This window comes from Enhydra lutris, unplaced genomic scaffold (genome assembly GCF_002288905.1).
Source record: "Enhydra lutris kenyoni isolate GAN:26980312 unplaced genomic scaffold, ASM228890v2 scaffoldscaffold20, whole genome shotgun sequence".
Taxonomy (NCBI): domain Eukaryota; kingdom Metazoa; phylum Chordata; class Mammalia; order Carnivora; family Mustelidae; genus Enhydra; species Enhydra lutris.
In genome coordinates this window covers 22,290,563-22,311,674 of record NW_019154104.1, presented here as the reverse complement: position 1 = coordinate 22,311,674, position 21,112 = coordinate 22,290,563, and the positions used below count along the sequence as shown (strand labels likewise).

At 43.4% G+C, this 21,112-nt stretch overlaps 1 protein-coding gene across 1 annotated transcript in view; it reads left to right on the top strand.

The window, feature by feature from the left end:
• The first annotated feature begins 8,853 nt into the window (after positions 1–8,853).
• Positions 8,854–21,112, top strand: part of LOC111148589 (signal induced proliferation associated 1 like 1) — a 369,183-nt gene continuing 356,924 nt past the window's right edge. Inside the window, exon 1 of the mRNA XM_022505280.1 lies at positions 8,854–8,962. The gene's annotated coding sequence lies outside the window, so the exon portion shown is untranslated. The remainder of the gene's footprint in view (positions 8,963–21,112) is intronic.

Sequence of the window (21,112 nt, the reverse complement as noted above, 5' to 3'; positions counted from 1 at the left end):
AAACTTTCAGCGTGAGTTGCGGTGGCCCTTGATATCTGAGATGGGGCTGTGGAGTGGGGGTGTGGGTAGGAGGCAGGATAGGCCAGGGGCAGGTGGAGACCATAGTTGGAAGGGCTAGACCGATGAGAATGGAGGGAGGTTCAGGAACCTTTTTCTTGTTCAGGGACAAAAGTCCAGACCTCCGATTTTTGACCAGCAGCATATAGACACCTGAAAGAGGCTAAGATGGCAACATACAAATGTTTAGTCCAAAGGGAGGGGCTCTTAGCCCTCTCCTTTTGCACGTAAAGAAATAGAAGTCCAGAAAAATGAAATAAAAAATTAAACAACTTACTAAAGTTGTAGTTTATCTGGATGAGTTAGACTCTGGAAATCCAAGCGAGAATCCAAGGTCTAGTAGGTTTTCTTCCACACCACTGGGAGAGCATCTGTAGCATAATAAAAGATTACATGTAGTTGCCTTAGCTATTTCTTATACCTGCGTAAGGGTACTCATCACTACCCCTCAAATGTAATGAACAAATGAAATGGAAAGGGACATTTAAAAACTTCATCTCTGAAAAGTGATTTGTAGAGTTCAGGGTGAGAGATGAGCTGTTTTAAGATCCTATAATCACATTTGAACTATTAGCATAGTCATTCTTTCCTCTTTGCCCTCAGATGAAAGCTATGATAACTTTAACATACCAGTCATGCTCTTTGGCATGACTACAAGCAGACACCCTAACTGCATACGTTTTCTGCACCCAAGAATATGTAAAGTGTGACCCTTGCAGAATCTCACTGTGCTCTCTGGTTCCCACCGGGCAGGTGCAACTCCGGCACTCCCTCGGCTCCTGGGTTCTTGTCAATGTCGCCTTGGCTCTGGCTGGCAATGAAAGGAGGCAGATGGTTCTGGGAGGCCTCAGCCCACCACTTCCAAGTCATGAGCAAGTCTCTTTTCATTTCTAGGGATTTAAAAAGACAAGGGAGTGGAGAGAGACCTTTTTTTTTTTTTTTTCCCCATCTTCCTTCTTGACACATTCTTAACCATGAAATCTGATGAAAGGAATAAAGAGACAGGGGTTAGTTGGAAGGAAAATTCCAGCTCCTGAGAAAATATTCACATTATTTTAAACAGTGCAAAGAGCTTCCTGAAAGGAAATACCATTGGAGGGATGAATAAAAAATTTTGAAATGGTTCAGAGAAGATAGATTTCTTTAAAAATACTGTAGCAGGAGTAGTATGTGCTGACGCCTTGTAGAAAAGGTCAAAAGGGTTGGTGAGCCAGAGTTTTCAGTCCTTTTGGGTTTTCTATTGAACTCATGTTAGCAAAAAAATTGTCAGAAAACCAGGAATGGCATGAACAGCTTAATGGAATATTGTTTCATAAGAACATATCCGTGAGAAGGAAAGAAAGTTTGTGAGGGTGCTTTTAATTAAAATGTTATCTAAATGCAATATATCAGCAACTGTAAGCTACTGCCTCCCACATTATGACTCTAGTTCTGACCTCTTCTCTGACCCATGAATTTCTAAATTTCATGCTTTAACTATGCTGTACCTCCTAAATGCAAATTGGAATATGTGTGTCCCCGCCTTGCTGAAAATCCTTCAATGTCTCCCCAATGCCTACAGAAGAGAGGCCAAGCTTCTTAACACATCCCATACGGCCCCTCGTGACTTGTCTTCATTCTTTGTAGCTGATGTTGGTGCCTAAGTGGTGGCTTGTCTCCCTACTCCCTGCTCCTATATCTTTATGGCTCAAAAAGTTCAAGGAGGCTTCCTAATAGCAAGATGTTCTCTTCCCTTCTGAGGCCAGGTGATGCCAGGTGAATGATTACGCCACTCCATCAGGAGGGAGTTTTGATTCTTCTCTGCTGTTAAACTTCATTCTTTCCTTCTACAAACATTTACTGAATGTCTTGCCTGTGTTAGGAATTGTACTAGACAGTAGGGATTTATGATTGAACAAGACACATGTCCTGCCTTCAATGAGTTTACACACTGAGTAAACTCTGAGTAGTAGTTTCCTCTTAACTGTTGTAACAAATTTAGTGGCTCAAAACAATGCAAATTTGTTCTCTTGCAGTTCTGGAAGTCAAGATGTCGGTAGGGCTGTAAATCCTTTGTAAGGCTCTAGGGGAGACCCTCTTTCCCTTGCCTTGTCCAACTTCAAGAGGCTGCTTACATTCCTTGGCTCGTGGCCCTTTCCTCTGTCATCTCAGCCACTGGTGTGGCAGCCTCAAATCTCTGTTTGACCCTGTTTCCATGGTCTTATCTCCTGTGGCTCTAACTCCGATCCTCCTACTTCCCTCTTATGAGAAACTTGTGATTACATTGGGTCCACTCAGATAATATAAGGCATGTATCCTGTTGTCTCCAGATTTTAATCACATCTGCAAAATCCCTTTTGCCGTATGTCCCCTTTTCCATATTCACAGGTTCCAGTATTAGGACATGGACATCTTAGCAGGGAATTAGTCTGCCTACTATACTCTGCTAGCCCCTTTACTTTGTCTTTAAAATAGCATTACTTGTTTATTCAACAAACACGGGTTGAGTGCCTGTTGTATATATGCCAGGTTCTAGGTGCTGGGAATACAGGAATACAGAAGTAACAACGCAGACATAAAGCTCTTGCTTTCAGAGATCTTACCTTATGACCAAGAGGAGAGGGAGAGAGAGAGAGAGAGAGAGCGAGAGAGTGCGCGCAACACAGGATTTAAGAAGCAAAAGGACCCAGAGCAAGCAGGCAAATGACACAATGACCTTTGAACAGGGAGTGAGTCACACAGACATTTAGGGGAAGAGCTTTCCAGACAGAAGGAACAGCAAATGCAGGGCCTAGAGGCAGGAGAGTGTCTGGTCTTCAGGGAACAGAGAGAAGCCACTGTAGCTGAGGGGGGGGGGGGTGGGGTGGAGAGGAAGGAGATGAAGTCGGAGCTCTAGATGGAAGTCAGAGAATACATTTCTCCAGTCCAAAATGGGAAATTTGGCTTTTCCTCTGAGTGACATGAGAAACCCTGAAGGCTTTTGAGCTGTGACGTGATCTAACTTACTTATGCTCCACACTCTGGATCCTGTACATAGAACAAATTATTGAGGGGGAAGGGCAGGAACAGAGAGATCAGAAAGGGAGACCAACGGGGGAATATCGTGATAATCCAAGTGAGAAAAGGCTTGAGCCAGGGTAGATTTGCAGTGGGTGGAAAATGATTGGATTATACATGTATTTTGAAGGAAGGGCCAACGGAATTCACTAATGGTCTGGATATAGGATGTGAGAGAAATAGAGACATCAAGGATGCTGCACGACTTCTGCTCTGAAGGAAAAACCTTTGAATCTCTGGAAGGGTGCCCTTAACTGAGGTGGGGAAGATTGCAGGAGGGAACTGTTCTTTGGGGTTTATCTAGAGCTTTTCAGCTTTACACATGTAAAGTCTGAGACACCTAATATACAACCAGCTGGAGATGTTGAATAGGAGATGGATGTGTTACCCTTCAAAATAAGACTGTCAGTTATTTTACCAGCAAAATGGGTCTATTCAGGAATAAACTTTAGGAGGAGTGCATTCAGGACAAGCATGCTGTGGCAAAATCAGAGGCCAGTCCAACAAACCAAAGATGGCATTTTATGGAGAAGGAGGAGGAAGTTAGGAGGACTTTCTTTGAAGGAAAACCCATTGGAGAAAAGCAGGAGTTCAAGGTGATGATGGCTTCTCATTGGCCAAGTTGCAGCAGTAACCAATTTCTTGTAGGAGATGTAATGCACATCTTTTCCCTGTTGGGGCCTATAACTGATTATCCTTTCCTGTTGACGATTCTTCTGCTGAGGCGTGTAATTGACACTTCTGTTGGAGTCTATAATTGAGAATTATTCCTGTAATTGAGGTTGCATGGTAGGACTCCTTCTTCTAGCCTCTGGATTCCACATTAGGGAGGTTTCCCTTTATTAATTTTCACAGGTATATGAGTCTGGACTTCAGGGAGGCATCTGGACTGGAGATGTAAATTTGAGGGTAGTCAGAATATACATGTCATTTAAAGTCATCAGATTGGTGAGATGACCACAGAATGATAAGAGACCATAAAAGAAGATGTCCATAGAGACCTGGGGACTTCTGAGTTGAGAGATGAGAGACTGAGAAGGCCACAAAACTAGAATAAGAACCAAGACACTCTTAGCCCAGAAACCACATGAAGAAAATATTTCAAGGGTGAGAGTTACCAACCTCGAATGAGGTAAGGATGGGAACTGACCACTGTATTCAGTCACTAAGGACCCTGAGAAGATATGTTTCCCTGGACTGGTGGGGGCAATTCAAGAGAATGGAGGAGAGGAACTGAAGACAGCAAGCATGGCAAAACCTTTTGAAGATTCAAGGGGTAAAGTGAAGCAGAGGGAGATATGGAATCTAGGGAATGCCTTGTTTTTCACCATGGCAGATATTACGGCATGTATATATGCTCTTAGAAATGACTCAACAGAGAGGGAAATTTCCTGATGCAGGAGAGAAGGGACAATTATTGAATCGATATCCCTGGGTCAGAGGGGATGGGACTAGTGCACATTGGGAGAGGTTAGTCTTAGCTTAGAGCTCTGAGAGTTCATCCCAAGTGCAGGACAGAAGAACATGTGCAGATAGGTGCAGGTGGGTTGGTATCTAGAGTGGTAAGGAGGGAGTGTGTGCCAGCTTCTCTTTGACTGCTTCTGTTTTATCAACAAAGAAGAAGCAAGGCCGTTAGCTGTGAGTAATAAGCCAGAGGTTTGATGAAGGGGAGAAGGTGTGAAGTAACCCTTTAGAAGAGAGGGGGAGTGGACAAGGAAGCGTAGTAGCTCTGTTAAGCAATGTTAATTGATTATAAAGTTCCTGGTATTTAAACATGTGGTAAATATTATCACATAGATGGGAGGCCGAATTGTTCTAAGAAATCTAGTATTCAGAAAAATCAAGTTACACCGCATAGGGCTAAAACCATAAAACCCTAAAATTGAAACAGCATTAAATATAATTTAATTTTGGATGATTTAGGAGCACTTTGATATTTTTTAAATAGTTTAATTTTCTGCATATGTTTTATTACTTCCCTATAAATGTATAGTTACTAATATGAAGTTCTGAATTGATAGGCTGGATAAACCAGACTAACTGAAAAGCTTGCAAGTTTGAATTGATATTTATAATATTAAAAAATACCAATTTTGCTTGCTTGGTAGGCTTCTGTGTCAAAATCATTCCATATCAGATATGTTAGGGTGTTTTGTTGTATAGAAACAACCAGAAGGAAATGAATTCAACTGTGTTCTAACAGACTAAGGAGTGAATAGGGAAGGGGAACAGGAAATGACTAGGTGTTCTCCTTAATACTAGGGAAAGTCACACGTCCCTCCGTGTGGGAGGGGGTTAGGCAGAGGTGGGTAGAAGAGCCCAGGGAGAGTAGGCAGGGATGGTTTGGCAGACTCTGTGTTCCCCCTTTTACTCTTCTGCTGCCTCTTCTCTGCTATCTTGAAACCCCCAGAAGGCCAAGGAGAATACAGAGGGAGTGCCTGAGCCAGAAATATGTAATTGGAACCTATAGCTTTGGTGGATTTCACCTTTTATCTCCTTCAGAAACAGGTGAAAATTCTGTCACCAGTGACTGGTAAATAGTAGCCCAGGGCCTTGAAAGAACAGTTTTAGGTCCCTGGGGTAATTTCTTCTATTCTACTCTATTTGAAGGTTAGGGAGGTTACCTTCATAATCTGAGGCCAATACCCACTCTTGAGCCTCATAAGCATTGAATAAAGTTAATAGATTTGGCTAGCACTTGGGGCAATTATTTCAAATGTTATCAAATAGCTATCTGGGAGTCATAAAACAGGTGGCTCTGAAATTGTACAGCGCTGGCAGATACAGATTGGTAGCTATCCTTTACGGGTAAAACTATGTTACCCTATGTTACCCAAGTTGAGCCAGAGCAAATGAGCAACTGATTTACAATAGTGTACTGCGCTGTGAAAGATGGTTCCTTAATACACCTCAATGGCATGAATAGTGATGCTCTATTGAGTTTCTTTGCAAAAGAAATGATATTTAAGATTTTATTTATTTATTTATTTGAGAGAGAGAGAGAGAGAGAGAGTGAGAATGAAAGAGTACAGAGGGAGAGGGAGAAGCAGACTCCCAACTTAGCAGAGAGTCCAACACAGGACTCAATGCCAGGACCCCGAGATCATAACCTAAGCTAAAGGCAGGCGCTTAACTGACTGAGCCACTAAGGCCTTCCTCTTTGTAAAAAATATATTAAAAACACCAGTGTGTGAACTTAAGTCCTGCTTTCCCACCCTCCCTTCCTTCACTCCTTTTTTTGTCTTCTTCCCCTCCCTTCTTTCCTTATAGTTATTTTGGTGGGGGTGTGGATATATTCAGTTTAGGTCTTTGGTTTGAATTAGCATATTTATTAAATAACAAGGAATCTGTTTTGAGTTAGTGTAAAAACAAATCATGAACAATGGATTCCCTGTGAAATTACTGTAGCATGGTCAATATTTTTGTTTTTAGAGTTGAGACAAAAGAAACTTTACAATCAACTTGTCAACACTTAGCTAAACTTTGTGAAACTGACCTATAAAACGAAACACTCATTTTTATTTTTTTATGTAAATAGAAAATATGTTATTTATTAGAAATTTTTATAGGCCTAGAGCTATAGAATTTTAAAGCTGACCTCACATCTGGGCTGCCCCTCATTTTTCAGATGAAGAATCAGAGGTTAAATGACTTCTCAGGGAGACTCAATTATTAGTGACATAGAAAAACTCAAACCTAGTTTTCTCAAGTTGTCCAGTGCTTTTCAATCATTGTATTCACTTAGGTTTCTAATGTAAAAATTTTCATCAATCTAGGATTGAAGCTTGCACTTGACCTAAGAGAGTCTTAACTGCCTAGTCTTCATATACTTTCATGGGTTTTCTAGTTTTGTGGGATTGAATTAAATAACAGTTTTCTCATATTAATGTAAGTCGGAATGGGATTTATTAGCTTTTTATTGAGATATAATTCACATACCATGGAAGCTATTTTTCACTCCTCCCTTTTGAAATCTAAAGTTTAAGCTTCACTTCTATTCACAGTATCCATTTTATGTCAGCAGTGACTACTTGAACCCCCCAAAGGGAAGTTTCTACAATTAAGACAGCGTGAAAAGATTTCGTCTCGATCCTTAGCAGGATTTTAAAGTAGGTTTGAGGGGGTTTGAAAGGTTGTGATTTAAAAACCACAACAAACTAAAAATAAAACTCCTCCCACCCCAGGGTCTTCAGGAGACAAAGCTGTAGGAAGGAAGGACTCTATTGAAAAAGACACATTCTGTGTGAACAGAAATGCGCAGACAGTAATGGCGTTAAAAAATATGGCTGTGGAGCAGAAACTTACATTCTAAACCCAAGTAGGTACATACTCTACAGGGTAGGGTGAAAGGAAAGTCCCGAGGACACTTGCAGACGGCTGAACAGACATTAAGTAAATATCTACTATGTACCAAGCCTGTGGAGGCGCTGAGAACACAAAGATGAATAAGGCAGATCCTCAAGGAGCCCAGTCTGGTGGTGGTGGTGGTGATGGGGAGGCGGGGGCGAGGGAAGGGAGGAGAGAGGGAGCCTGTGCAGAGGTGGTTGGGGGATGAGATTAGACGGCAGGGTTGAAGGAGTGAATATATGGTAGAAATCTGGGGGTACAGATTCGTGCTGGCTTCTATGGCAGAAATCTCCCCCAGAACCTCTGGAGAAAACCCCCCAAACAATTAGCTTCATCTGCCAAATCTGGCCAGATAACCATGACGCTGGTCTACAGATGCCCTCTCAGATAGGTTTAAAAATCCTCCTCCCGTTTCAAGCCATCTTTCCACACCATGAGGGTGTCGGGCAAGGGAGGGGGCAGGTTGAAAACTGCACCCACGTTCGCTGCCTTGGTTCTCCGCAGGAGACAGGAATCCAGGGCTTTACCGTCGTCATAGCAACTAGGAGTTCCGCGGTCCCCCACCTCCCTCCAACTCCTACTTCCCCCGCAGGCCCGGCTGAGAGGCTGCTTCTCTCGCGAGATTTGCGCGCTGTGCCGAGCAGCCCCGCGGTGATCTCACCCGAGACTTGCCGAGGGAGGGAGAGAAGGAGGGGAAGGAATGGGGCGGGGAGGCGGGGAGGAGAGGGGAGTGGAGGGGAGGGAAGGGCGAGTTCGGCGCCGCCACCGCCGGCAACTTTGTGAGCGAGTTCAGTGCGTGCGTGAGCGAGTGAGCGAAAAAGTCAGTGCGGCGCCGACTTCCCGGGAGGAGGGTCCCCGGGGAGGGCCAGGTCTGGGCTTCAGAGGCCGCCCCCCAGCCACTCCATCCCTTCCCGCCTCCGGGGCTCCCTTCCCATTTCCTTCCCCCCACCGGCCCTCTCGGGCCTTCCCACCCCCGCCCGCAGTTACCTGTCCCCTCCCCCACTCGGTACTCACCTCCCCTTCCCCTGCGCCCACCTCCGACCTCCGGACCCCGAATCCCCAGCCACCCCAAACCCGCTTTACCCGCCGGCTCCCACCCCCAGCTTTTTCTCCTGGGGGCAGACAGGCGGGATGGGGGGCGCTGAGCCTCGGAGGCGGCGCGAGCGGGGACCAGGACGCCCAGACAATAGTTGATGCCCGGGGACAGGGGGCACCTCCGCGCCCCCCCCCCTCCAGGAGCGCGGCCCCTGCCGGCTGCTCCCCAGCCGGCTGCTCCCCAGCCTGCTTTCCGGGTCCTCCTCGGAGCCGGGCTCAGGAGTTGGGCAGATTCCGCCCCCACCTCCCCTGGGCCCCCCTCCGCTCGGCGCCCGCCCCAGCCCGGCCTCGCCGCCCGCCGTTCTCCGCAGAGGAGGTGGCGAGTGAGCGCGCGCCGACCGTCCACACGGTTTCTCTTTCTCCCCAGGGAGAGCGCGCGGCGGACCCACCCCGGACGCGCGGTGGCATCGGGAGGCCGGGCCGAGCGGTAAGTGGCTCCCGCACCCTGGGGCCGAGCAGGGGAGCTGGGGTGCAGGACTGCCGACAGCCCCCGCCCGCAGCGCATTTCTGGCTGGGGCTCGGGGCCAGGGCCGGGAGCAGGACACCGGGAGACCGGTCAAAGTTTTATTTCCGATTCGGTGGCGTGCTGATAGCGCAGCCCGGCGGGGGCGAGTCCGGGCTGCACAGCGTACGGCGCGCGCGCACGCACCACGGAATCCGAATCTGCATAACTACCCGCGGAGCGCCTCTGCGAGAGGCCGGGAGACCCGCGCCCGGGTCGGGGTGGCTGCGCCCACCCGGCTGCTCCCGTCGTCATCTGGCTCCCTTCCCCTGGTCACCTGGTGAGCGCTTTGCAGGCTGTGCTGGAAAGGACAGGCCGAGGGGTGTAATCATGGGAAAGGGAGTAGGGAGCTCGCTGCCCGCGGGTGGTTAATTTCTCTCCTGAGAGTCTGGGCGGGGGAGGGGGGCAGGGGGGGTAGGGCAGCGAAAGTCGGGGATGCTCTAACCTGCTTTCCTTGGAGCGAGTAAACCTCGAGAAGCCTGGGGAGGCGTGAGGGCGCTTCAAAAAGAACTTTTCCTCTTTAGCCTCATCTGTTTCCAACTTCTGACCCTAAAGGAAATTTGCGAGCCTCCCTGTCGCTTCAGGGCATTTCTAGGTGGACAAGTAATCGTATGGGGCAGGTTGAAATTTCACCTGGTTCCGCCGTTTGTTAAATCTAGAGACCAGGGAAATGGCTCACTTCAGGGAGGATGTTTAATTGAGTTGTTGGCATTCGTTTTTGAAGGGAAGCATTTGGGGACTGATGGCTCCTAGAGACTGCGTTTACCTTAATAGATTTAATTTTTCCTGACGGGTATTTTAGAGGTAGCGTTCCCTGAAATTCTTAATACCTGCTGAACGATTATATTTCTAAACTGGGAGCCAGTGATACGATGCAAATTTCAGAGTAAAGGTGTCGACTTTCATCAGGTTCCAGGTCTCTCTGGATGAACTGGGGTTGGCGTTTCCTCTATAAAGTAAGCCTTTCATGTTGAAACTCTGACTCAGACTCTTAAACCCATTGTTTTTATCCTGGTACTCTGTGGGAGTTAAGTGTCAACTTTCTCTTCTTTTCTCATATGGAATATTTGTCCAAGGCAAAGATTCTCTGACTTAATCTTTTAGAAAAGTACAAGGTTGAAGTCCCGTAGAATCATTCTCTGCAGCCAGTCTAGTAACATTAATTTTCTATAGAATCCTGATTTAATGACTTTCACTTTTCTCTTTTTCATTTTGTGAAGGCTGCAATTAAATCGTCTTTACCGGGATGGGAAAAAAAAAAAAGCAAAACCTGATGGGAATAATGTAGAACAGTGGTAACAGCAGTAGTCTCAAATGAAAGGTTTACGTAAAGCAGTTTATGGTCACTGATGTGTCCAACTATTAGATGACATACCAGTTATTAACAAGAATATTAATAGTAAAACATTTTTCCCATGGAATAAATTATTTGTACTGAGGCATCAGCAATTAACGGTGCATTTAAAATGACTTGGGTGATGATTTGCTTGTAAATGGTTAGGGGCAAAACAAGAGATTTTGGGGATGAATGGCTTTATGTGGGTGACAACTTATTTTCTTATCTCATTATACTTAAGTAAAGGACTCTTGAAGTTGACCGTATCATAAGATTTCTCTAGTTTGACTGCGAGAACAAGTTTGGCAAGTGGCTCAAGATAGTCAGTAGGTGTTGCTGTTAGCTTCTCTGCAGTTCCTGGTTCTGCTGCTCTGGTTTGAAATTGCAATTCTGATAACAGAAAACTTTTTAGATCTGAAGTGTCAGGCAGTCCTTGGGATCCTGTGGTGAGGCTGACTTGAACTCTTGGTAATAAATCTAAAGCACCTTACTTCGATTTTTTTTTTTACTGAGATTCATTTAACTCTATCCGTTCACTATTATTTTCTGGCTTTTGTATTTATTTACTTAGCTTTTGCTTTGAAGTACATGAGTAATTTTAGGGAAGCCCCTACCCTCTGCCCCCAATTTTTTTTAAACAACTTAAAAAAAAACTTCATGTAGCTTTGTTGAAGTCGTAGATTGAATATTGCTTGAATTTAGTGGTTTTGTAAACGTTGGGGGGTCTTGGTTGACTTTGCGTTGAGATATGTGTATGTTCTATTGGTTTGCAGTTTGAATTTTTCAATAAATGGCTGTTTTCTATCTCTTTGAGCTGTGAAACAGAAGCATGAAAAGAGGCGGAAAAGTATAAAAATACAGATTCCTTGAATCTTTCTAATTTAGGGGAAAGTACGTAGTGATTCACGAGAATTATGTGCTTCCTGTCAGTCCACATGGTTGTGTTATCATGCACATACTGGTCCCTATCAGGGCACATATAAAGTATGGATATCCTGAAGATTTCTAGGTGACAGCTCACATTTGAGATTTTTGGTGTACTGATGAAATTGGTCTTATTCCTCTAATGGAGAACTAGATCTCTGATATAGAATGCTTCTTTTTTCCTTTTGATGCAAATGACAGAAGTTCATATCTGAAATTCAGAAAGAAGTGTCCCCCCCTCATAATATCACTATATTCCTAACCTTTTGTAGTTTATGGTGTCAGGCATTATTTATTGAGTTTCTCTGTCCAGGAAGTGTGCTGTCAGTTTCCATGGTTCCGGTGGTGAGTAAAAGTGTATTTCATGGAACTTTTAGTCCAGTGGGGCCATTTGTAGTAACTTTTCTGGGTTTGGTGTATGGTACCCTGATGCCTCCATAAAGGTTTTGCATAGCAGGCAATCAGTTATTTTTATTATTTTCTGAAATAGTGGAGCCCAGTATTTGCCCTCAGTTCTGGGTCTCAGATTTTCTGGCCATAAAAAATAATCAAACCTCTTCAAACTTTCTTTCTGAAAAACTGTCTTTTTTGGCAAAGGTGGACATAATGCTTGCTTCGCAGCTTTGCTGCAAGAATTAATGAGAAAATATGTATGAAAGTACTTTGTAAATCAAAGTTTTATTTGCAATTGCATTTTCTTTCTGATGAGAAGATTCATAGATTGTTGAAGCTAGAAGGAATTTTGAATTTAAATCATTTGACCCATTTTTCTCCATTTTGCAGATGATAAAACTGAGGCCCAGAAAGTTGAAGTGATTTGTTGCAGGTTATAGAAGAACTAGTTAGTGATCAGGCAGTGATTGGAAGGCAGATTTCCAGATTTAACTGGACTCCTTTGTTCCCTGGTTTTTGTTTTGTTTTGTTTTGTTTTGAGTCTGTAGATTAAAATTTGTTTACTACTCCCCTCTCCCCAAAACTGTTCAGCGTTTAATTAAGTATCTAAATGAGCAAAACTTAAGGAAACAAACAAAATCAACATTAAGGTCGAAGAGCTTTGAAAACAGTATTGATGTAGTGTTTGGCAAGTAAGTTTTAGAGTTACTCAAATTACAAAGTTATGGAAAAAAATTATGAGTTAGTTAAAATATCTACATGGTAGAGCCTGTAGGCTCCCCCCTCTTTTTTGGGGGGGGAGGAATAGACTTTATTAACTTAGAGCATAATACACTTGTATGCTCTTTAGAGAAGCCAAACTTCATTTCTTCTAGCTTACCATTTTCCTCCCTTTATATAATTTTTCATTTGTAAAAGAAGTGTCTGTCCTTCCTTATTTCTGGAACAGTGGCAACTTGTAGACCTTCTCTTTCAGCTACATGTAAGTGTTACAGGAGGTGGGGGGATGGGTCAGATGGAGGGATAATTGCACAGAAAAAAGGAACATGTTGAAGGAGTTTCCTGTTGAAGATCTTACTGATTTATAAGCACCACCACCCTCCCTTCCACTAGGGTAATCTGAGCCAGGAGAGAAGAAATATCCCTGCAGGTTGGGTGACTGCCCTTTAGATGAGGGGCTTTCCCTTCTCCTGGAAGGGTTGAGCATTATCTTACTCTCTTGGTGCTCATCCAAAAATCTGTGTCTTGTTCCATATCTGGTGCTGCTTAAAATATGGGTGTTCCTCGATCACTGGAGGTTGACCATCTAACCTATCCACTGCACTTCTACTTTTTGGCATAAGAAGTAAATTGACTTCATTGGATTTTTGTTTTTAGTTTTTTGTTTGTTTTCTTTCCCCTTTCCTACATCTAGCTAATCGGGGGGAAAAAAAAGGCAAACAAAGTCCTATATGGCATTTTACTTTGCAAAGGTTAGAACTAAGTTAATGATGCTTAGATACTCGTTTTTTCATTCTGTTGGCGGGCTTTTGATGAACTGTGGAGCGGGTCAGAAGCATGGGAAAGATTCCCTTTGCTTTGGATCTCTCAAACACGGACGGTTTGAATGAGGGGCAGAATAACTTGAGTGTGGTTGTGTTTGTTATCATGAGGGTGAGAAAATCCACTGGGGTATACCTTTTGAGGGTAGGGGCCAGTGCACATCCATTTTCTCCTTTTATTCTGTCCTGGGGAGAATAAAGAGAACATGAGTGTTTTCTTGAAGATCAAGAAGGATGACCCTTAAATGACATGGAGGAACAACAGGAGCTTTTTTAGTTGGACCCTAGGAAATAGCATTGCCTCAGTGGTGGACTTGCCGCGGAGTCAGGTGAAACCCCAGCTCTCAGCGGCCTCTGGAGGTCTGGGATGAGAATTTTCAGTCTTTAGATTTCTAATTTGTTACTTGTCATGTTGCACCGACTTCTCCCTCTAATTAGGATTATAGTATGCCTCTCTTTAAATTGTGGGAAACAGGCAATTACATAATGTTACATTTCCCTCTTTTCAGCTCAGCAGAGGCAGGAACATGGACACTTGGAGTGTCTGGCTTGGAGAGGGAGGGTTTCTGGTTTGCACAAGCACAGGGGTCACTTGGAGGCGACTTGAGTGGATAGGACAGGACGTCTAGCCTTGGCCGCCACTGGATTCTTTTTCCTTTCTCTTCCTCCTCCCCCAGAACAGGTTTGGGTTAAATGCCTTTTGCAGATACAATAGTTAATTCTGCTTATTTTCTCTTTCCTCTTTTACTTTTTTTTCACGAAGTCTTTTACCGAAGCTATAGGTATAATCATTAATTGGTTTTGTGGTTCAGGGTCTTGCTTCCTTTTAGAATTTCTTCAGCTACTCAGAAGAAGCTACTGAGAAGTAAAAAACAGAGAGCTTCACTGTGAATGATTATGTTTCTGTAATCCAGACTTGCATGTGATCAGTCTCTTTTCCTTCGCCTCTTATGTTATTTATTTATTTATTTTTTCATATTCTAGAGTGTTTGCCTAGGCGAGTTGGATAAATTGCAAGCTCCTTATGTTCCCTTTAACAGTCTTGGTCCCCAGAATTGATGGACTGTGGTTCTTTACAAGTTTCTTTTTGGCACTTGATGCTTTTGGGGAAGCAGCTGACAACCAAACTGTGGTATGTCATGGTTTCAAGAAGAGACGGTGCTTGTTGGGAGGTGCCCATGAGATTATCATTATCGTTGCATGTCCTAAAATTTTCACCCAATTTGACTATTATTGCTTGCTTCACCTTTGTGTCCCTAGGAAAAGAGGGGAAAGCAGTATTTTCCCAGAGTTTTGCAAGAAATGTAAGTTTATGACTTGTTGGAACGGAACGACTTTTCTTCAGAAGGCTGTACAAACGCATGTTCTTACTCTGCGCTGTGGGTCGTTGTGTGGTTGATGGACCTCCCCCGTCTTCCTAAGCCTAGTGCTGGCTGCTCGGGAAGACCTCAGAAGGTTCTGCCAGTATCCTTTGTCTGAGTGTAGTTCCTGCGCTGCTGGCGTCTCCTCTGTAAAGAGAGTGTGCTCTGTGTGTGTGTGTCTACGTTTGTGGGGTGGGGGGGGGGGTCTGACTGTGGTTCCTAACCCTGGTCTCTTTATCAGTTTGCGAGGTGCCTATGGTTCTTCGAAGCAGCTCCATGTTACTTTATTTTTTTAATGAGGATCTTAGTGCTGATCCTGAGTAATAGGAAATGAGGTCCGATAATTGCATAACAAAATGTTTCAGTAGGTAAATGATAGGTTATGGAGAACTACAGGGTTCATAGGAAAGGCCTATTCAGAGTTCAAGAATGTCAGCAAAATAATTGGTTTTGGTTTGTTGATTGTTTGGTTTGGTTTGTTGTTTGGGATTGTTCTGAAGGCCATTTTCCAGGTAATGTTTTAAAGTAGTGGCTTTCAGCGGTTTGGGAGGGTGTGCGTATGGCCAGCAGTGAGTGCTTGGGTGGAGAGGGTTAGAGGATCCCGTGAGGTCTGGGGCAGCATATCGGGGGATGGCGGTGTGAAGAAACTCAGCGGTTGATTCTGTTATGCTCTCCTCCACCGGCTTGAGAACACAGTCTTTTTTTAAAATCATTTTTGAACCTTTGCTTGACAATAAGGTAAACAAGTAGTAGGCTTAAACTAACAGCTGCTGGCTGGGGATTGTGGAAGCTTTGTTTTGAACTGGGGAGAAGGGGAGCCTCTGATCCTCTGTGCTGTCCCATTGACAAAAAAAGACAGCTTGGAAGAAACTCTGGAAATACCTGCGGACAGCTAAAAGGGTCAGGCTACTTATACCCCTGCGGTGGAGGTAGAACATGTAAATCCAGTTTGGTAACTGTATGTGGGCACTTACTTGTTTTTATTGTGTTAAAAACCACATAACATAAAATTTACCATCTTAACCATTTTTAAGTATATAGTGCAGCAGTGCTAAGTACCTTCATGTTATTGTGAAACAGACCTCCTGAGCCTTCTCATCTGGCACTTCTGAAATCATACTCTCCCCTTATCTGTGGCTCTTGCCATTCTACTTTCTGTTTCTGTGAATCTGTCTGCTTCAGACAACTCATTTAAGTGAGAATCTGGCAGTGTTTTGTCTATTTGTGGCTGGCTTATTTCACTCAGCATAGTGGCCTCAAGTTTCATCCATGTTGGCATGTGACAGGATTTCCTTCTTTTGAGGCTCGTTAATATTCCATGATACGTGTAGACCATATTTTGTCTACTCGTCCACTCATGGACGTTCAGGGTGCTTCTACCTCTTCTGTTGTAATACTGGTATGAACATGGGTGTACCAGCATATCTTTAAGACCTTGCTTTTAATTCTTTTGACTATACACACGGAAGTGGGATTGCTAGATCATATGGTAGCTCTATTTTTAATTTTTTGAGTAATTTCTATACAGTTTTTCGTAGTAGTTCTAAAACCACAGTGGTTTCACATTCCCGCCAACTGCACCCAAGGGTTCCAGTTTCTCCACATCCTCGTCAACACTTGTTATTTTCTGTGTTTTTCATAGTAGCCGTACTAATGCACGTGAAGTGAGATTTCACTGTGGCTTTGATTTACATTTCTCTAACAGTAAGTGATGTTCAGCATCTTTCATATGTTTGTTGGCCATTTGTCTGTCAGCTTTGGAGAAATGTCTGTTCACATCCTTTGCCCATTTTTAAAAATTTTTTTTAATTTTTTATTAACATATGATGTATTATTAGTCCCAGGGGTACAGGTCTGTGAATCGTTAGGCTTACACACCTCACAGCACTCACCATAGCACATACCCTCCCCAATGTCCATCACCCAACCACCCTCTCCCTATTCTCCTCCTGCACCTTTACCCATTTTTTAATCGAGTTATTGGATTTCTTGTTGAGTTGTAGGAGTTCTTTATATATTCTGGATATTAACCCCTTAGCAGATGAATGATTTACAAATATTTTCTCCTGTTCACTGTGTGGGTTGTATCCTTTGATGTACAAAAGTTATAAAATTTGTCTATTTTTGCTTTTGTTGCCTGTGCTTTTGACGTCATACCCAAGAAGTTACTGCCAATACCAGTGTCACTGAAGCTTTCCTCTATGTTTTTCTTCTAGAAATTTTGTAGTTTTAGTTCTTAGTGTTTAGGTCTTTAGTCCATTTTGAGTTAATTTTTGTGTATGGTATAAGATAAGGGTTTAGCGTCATTCTTTTGTATATGAATGTCCAGTTCTCTCAACACTGTTTATTGAAGAGATTGTCCTTTCCCCATTGAGTGGTCTTGGCTCCCTTGTTGAAGATCAGGTGCCCACATACACAAGAGTTTATTTCTGGGCTATTCTGATGGTCTGTTTGTTTGTCTTTATGCCAGTACTACAACTATTTGGATTACACTAGCTTTCTAATATGTTGAAATTGGGAAGTGTGAGTGGCACTTATTTTTAATTGATGCTATTCTCGGTGTTAAATAATAGAGAATAGAGAAGTTGACAATTGAGAAAACAGTTCACAGAGTTTTTCATCTTTTTGAGGGATCAGACACATAAAGAATGAGGTAGTGATGTAAATGGCAGAATGTTTGCAAGGCTATCAGTTGACAGCTAGTAGAGTAAGAGCTGTGTGTCTAGCACGTACTGGTTTGCAAAGTACTTTCACAAATACTTATGCCAATGGCTTGGGAAAGCTTCCAAAGGGTGATGGACCTTGAAGATTGGATGTGGACCCCACTGGATATCAGTACCCCACACCATCTGTATCGGTTGGGTCGCAGTGTTAATAGAGGTCTTTCCTGAAAGCTGCTAGTAGTAATCTCAGGATTTTCAACGGTGTCCGTTTTTACACGAATTGTCACTTGTGGTATTGTTTTCCTTGACACTGTATTGCTTTTCCTACTCCATTCCGGTAGACTCTGCTTTTCCTCATCTGCTCCTTGAAGAGCTGTAGGCCTCATACAAAGATAGAATTGTTAGCCACAGCACTGTTTCCTTTCTGGGACGTGCAAAGAGGAGAAAACTAACCTGGCTGGGTTGTGTGGGATGAACTGAATGAGAGAGATTGGAACCAGAAGAGCCAATGAAGTGGCTGTTTTAGTAAGTACTTTAGGCTACATAAGACATGCTTTCTTACCTTCTTAATAAAACTATGGGCATAATTTTGGTTGAGTGTATTACTTGAAGGGAAATTGTTAGAATTGTTGTGGAGGAAAAGTGTAGTGTGCTTGCATTTAGTATACCTGAAGTAAAGAGTTGTTTGGTGGTGACCAAATGAATTTATGTCTATGTGCGTGAATCTTTAAGGAGTAACTTACTCATTTATTTCCTAAATATTTATTGAGTCCCACTATAATGCCAGTGGCCAATGGCTGCTATTAGTGACAAGGGAATGCATAGTTCCTGGTCTCATGTGGCTGATACTCTTCTAGTGATTGATATGGTCCTTTTCAGTGTTCTGTTCCTCTCATCTGATTGATTTTTCTTTTAGGCCACCTGTTTTACTGCTGATGCAAAAACAGTTGTAGTTGTTTATTATGAAAATAGTCCTGTGTTAAATATTCTTTGTATAGAAGAAAAAAGAAACCCTAGACAGTTCTGCCTTTTTGGTTTCCAAGGAGATAGGTCTTGGCAAAATTTATTTTATCAAGTGGTTTTCTAAGTAACAGAACTAACGGAAACAGGCTTTATTTATTTATTTGTTTTTTTTTAAGATTTTTATATGTTTATTTGACAGAGAGAGATCACAAGTAGACAGAGAGGCAGGCAGAGAGAGAGAGAGAGAGAGAGGGAAGCAGGCTCCCTGCTCAGCAGAGAGCCCGATGCGGGACTCGATCCCAGGACCCTGAGATCATGACCTGAGCTGAAGGCAGTGGCTTAACCCACTGAGCCACCCAGGCGCCCCGGAAACAGGCTTTAATGAATCTTGGCTAATTCTTTCCTGAGGACCCAGATAAGGTTTTCAAGTCTTGGTGGTTTCCTTTACTTCCATGGCGGTTCCAAAAGAATCTAGAAGTCTAGTTTTGGTTAATGGATTTTTCCATTAGTTGTCAGATCTTAAAAGAGTCATACACCCTTTTCGGGTCTTCACTCATTCACTCATTTAACAAGTTTTATTGTTCACTTTGTTATAGAACAAGTATCTTTTCCTTTGTAAGAGGAGGAAAGTTGAGGTTGAATTAAGTTTCCTTTAAGGCCAACTGTTAAAATCCCGTGAATTTATTATTGTGATTTAGTGAGACTGAAGGCTTTTAGCAGGTAGTAGAAATGTTTTTGAAAGAACTAAAGAAATAAATTCAGAGAATTTGTTTTTAACTCTAAAACATTTTAGTGAGGAAATTCTGTAATGGTGGATAATTTTAGCATTAGTTTCACTTTGCTCTGCAAACAATCAATATTTTAACTCAACCCTGAGAGTTGTTGTAATTTTGGTAGGAGACAATCTCACCTTTCTGCTGTACCTTGCAATACTGTAGAAACTTGATTCCTGTTTGAGACTGGCGTAGTGCTGGTGTGGGGGGACTTAGAAATGCTTACCACCCCTTTTCCAGGGTGCTTCTTTCTGAGTCTTTTAGAGCCCGTCTCATTAATGTGGTGGTAGTCTTGAGATGTGATGCCATCATGTCACTGAATACAGAAGAATCACAGAGCTGAGGACAGTTCTGTGAGAAGCAAGCTGGCAGTTGCCCATGCTGCCCAGTAGGGAAGATTCAGATAACCTCGTGTGAGGATTCATGGCTTTTTAAAATGAAAATGGTATTTTTATATTTGTCATGAGAAATTCAGCCTAGTATTGATTATGTGTGATAGGGTTCAGTTATTCAAAGTAAGATTGAAGAATTTCTTCCTGTGTGGATTGTTGGCTATGGTAAATGTGGTCTCATGGTTACCGAGAGCACCGGAAGATTTGTGTAATCCTGGCTCTGTGAATTTGGCCATTTTTCTTTTGTTTACTCATCAGCAGTATTCACTGAGCACCTTCTAGATGGCAGGTACCTGCTCTCATCCTGGATCTACGGCAGTGAACAGCTCTGAGTGAGATGGGAAACCACCAGAGGATTTTCCACAAAGGGTCCGATCTGTTATATTTTGAAAGCAAAGCACTCAGTTGTGCAGAGAACAGAAAAAGTATGTATGAGTGGGGTGGAAGCAAGGAGACTTCAGGGGGTCCTAGCAATGATCTGGGCCAGATATGATGATCAGTGGAGGTGACGAGAAGTGGCTGCGTTCTGGAAGTATGTCAGATGGGGCTGATGTGACTCCCTGAAGGGTCTGATGGTGTAGAGAGCAAGGAGAGCAGTCAAGGAGGACAGCAGGGTTTTTGGCCTGAGCAAGTGGAATAATGGACGTGCCATTTGCTGAAATGGGGAAGGCAGGGGGAAGAGGTTTTGGTGAGGATTAAGAGCTGGTTTGTATGTGCTGGACATGCAAGAGGAGAAGTCAGCTTGGCAGCTGGCTGCTGTGCGGACCTCCGTGGGCTACAGTTTTCTCATCTGTGAAATGGAGAAAGTATTTGCCCTTCTCAGAATTCTTGAGATCCAATGAAAAAAGAAAAAAAAGTGAAAACTTCTGAAGTCATGTCTGTGGTGGTGGCATTATTTCTGCAAAGTAGACTGCTTACCACCTTAGGCACTGTGTGGTCTCCTGTGCAGGGCTTAAGCCACAGGCCGTCGGCCAGAATGTGTTGTGGAAAGTTGGCGCTGGCCTTTCAAAGGCTGGTTTTCTTTCCCAATAGATGGGATTGCGTTCTTTCTTATTCATTCTGTGATTCCTGGGCAGCTTCTGGGAGAACTCGGTATTTTGGTTTCCTTTAGGGTGTCAGAGGGCTTCCTTCTGTGCAGGGAGCTGGAGAACCGTGTGGGCGTGTGGTGCCAGATTTGGCCTTAATAAACATCCCTGCGAGCCGAAGGGATTTTATTTAGGAGGAAGGATATTATAGTAGAAAACCCCCAGCTCTTTGCTTTCTCAACGTCTTTATTCTTTGAGGCTTCCCATGCCTTGCATCAGTTAACAAATAGGGTCTCATAGGTCAGATTTATTGGGGAGACCACTCTCCATGGTTCTTGACCCAGAATACCTATTTATGTATTCCTAGGTTTTTGGATTGCTCCCAGTTTTGCTGTAGGCCAGATGAGGTATGTTCAATATATATTTGACCCCACTGAGTTAAAATTTAAGATCCAAGCGAAAAAGTTGGGAGTCTTATAGTTCAGTCAGTGGCATTTGGAACTTATTAAATGTCCTTCCTTAGAGACTGTAGTAGAAAGTTGTGTCCTTGAGATGCGGCCTTTGCTATGATTGATACCTCGCCAGTAGTCTACTGTTGCTCTAGGAGCATCCTGGGGTATATTTTCTCTGTTCTTGGCTCTTCCCATGTGCCCCCCACCCCAGCCCATTTGCACAGAGGCACTGCCAACCCCTCCACTGCCCTC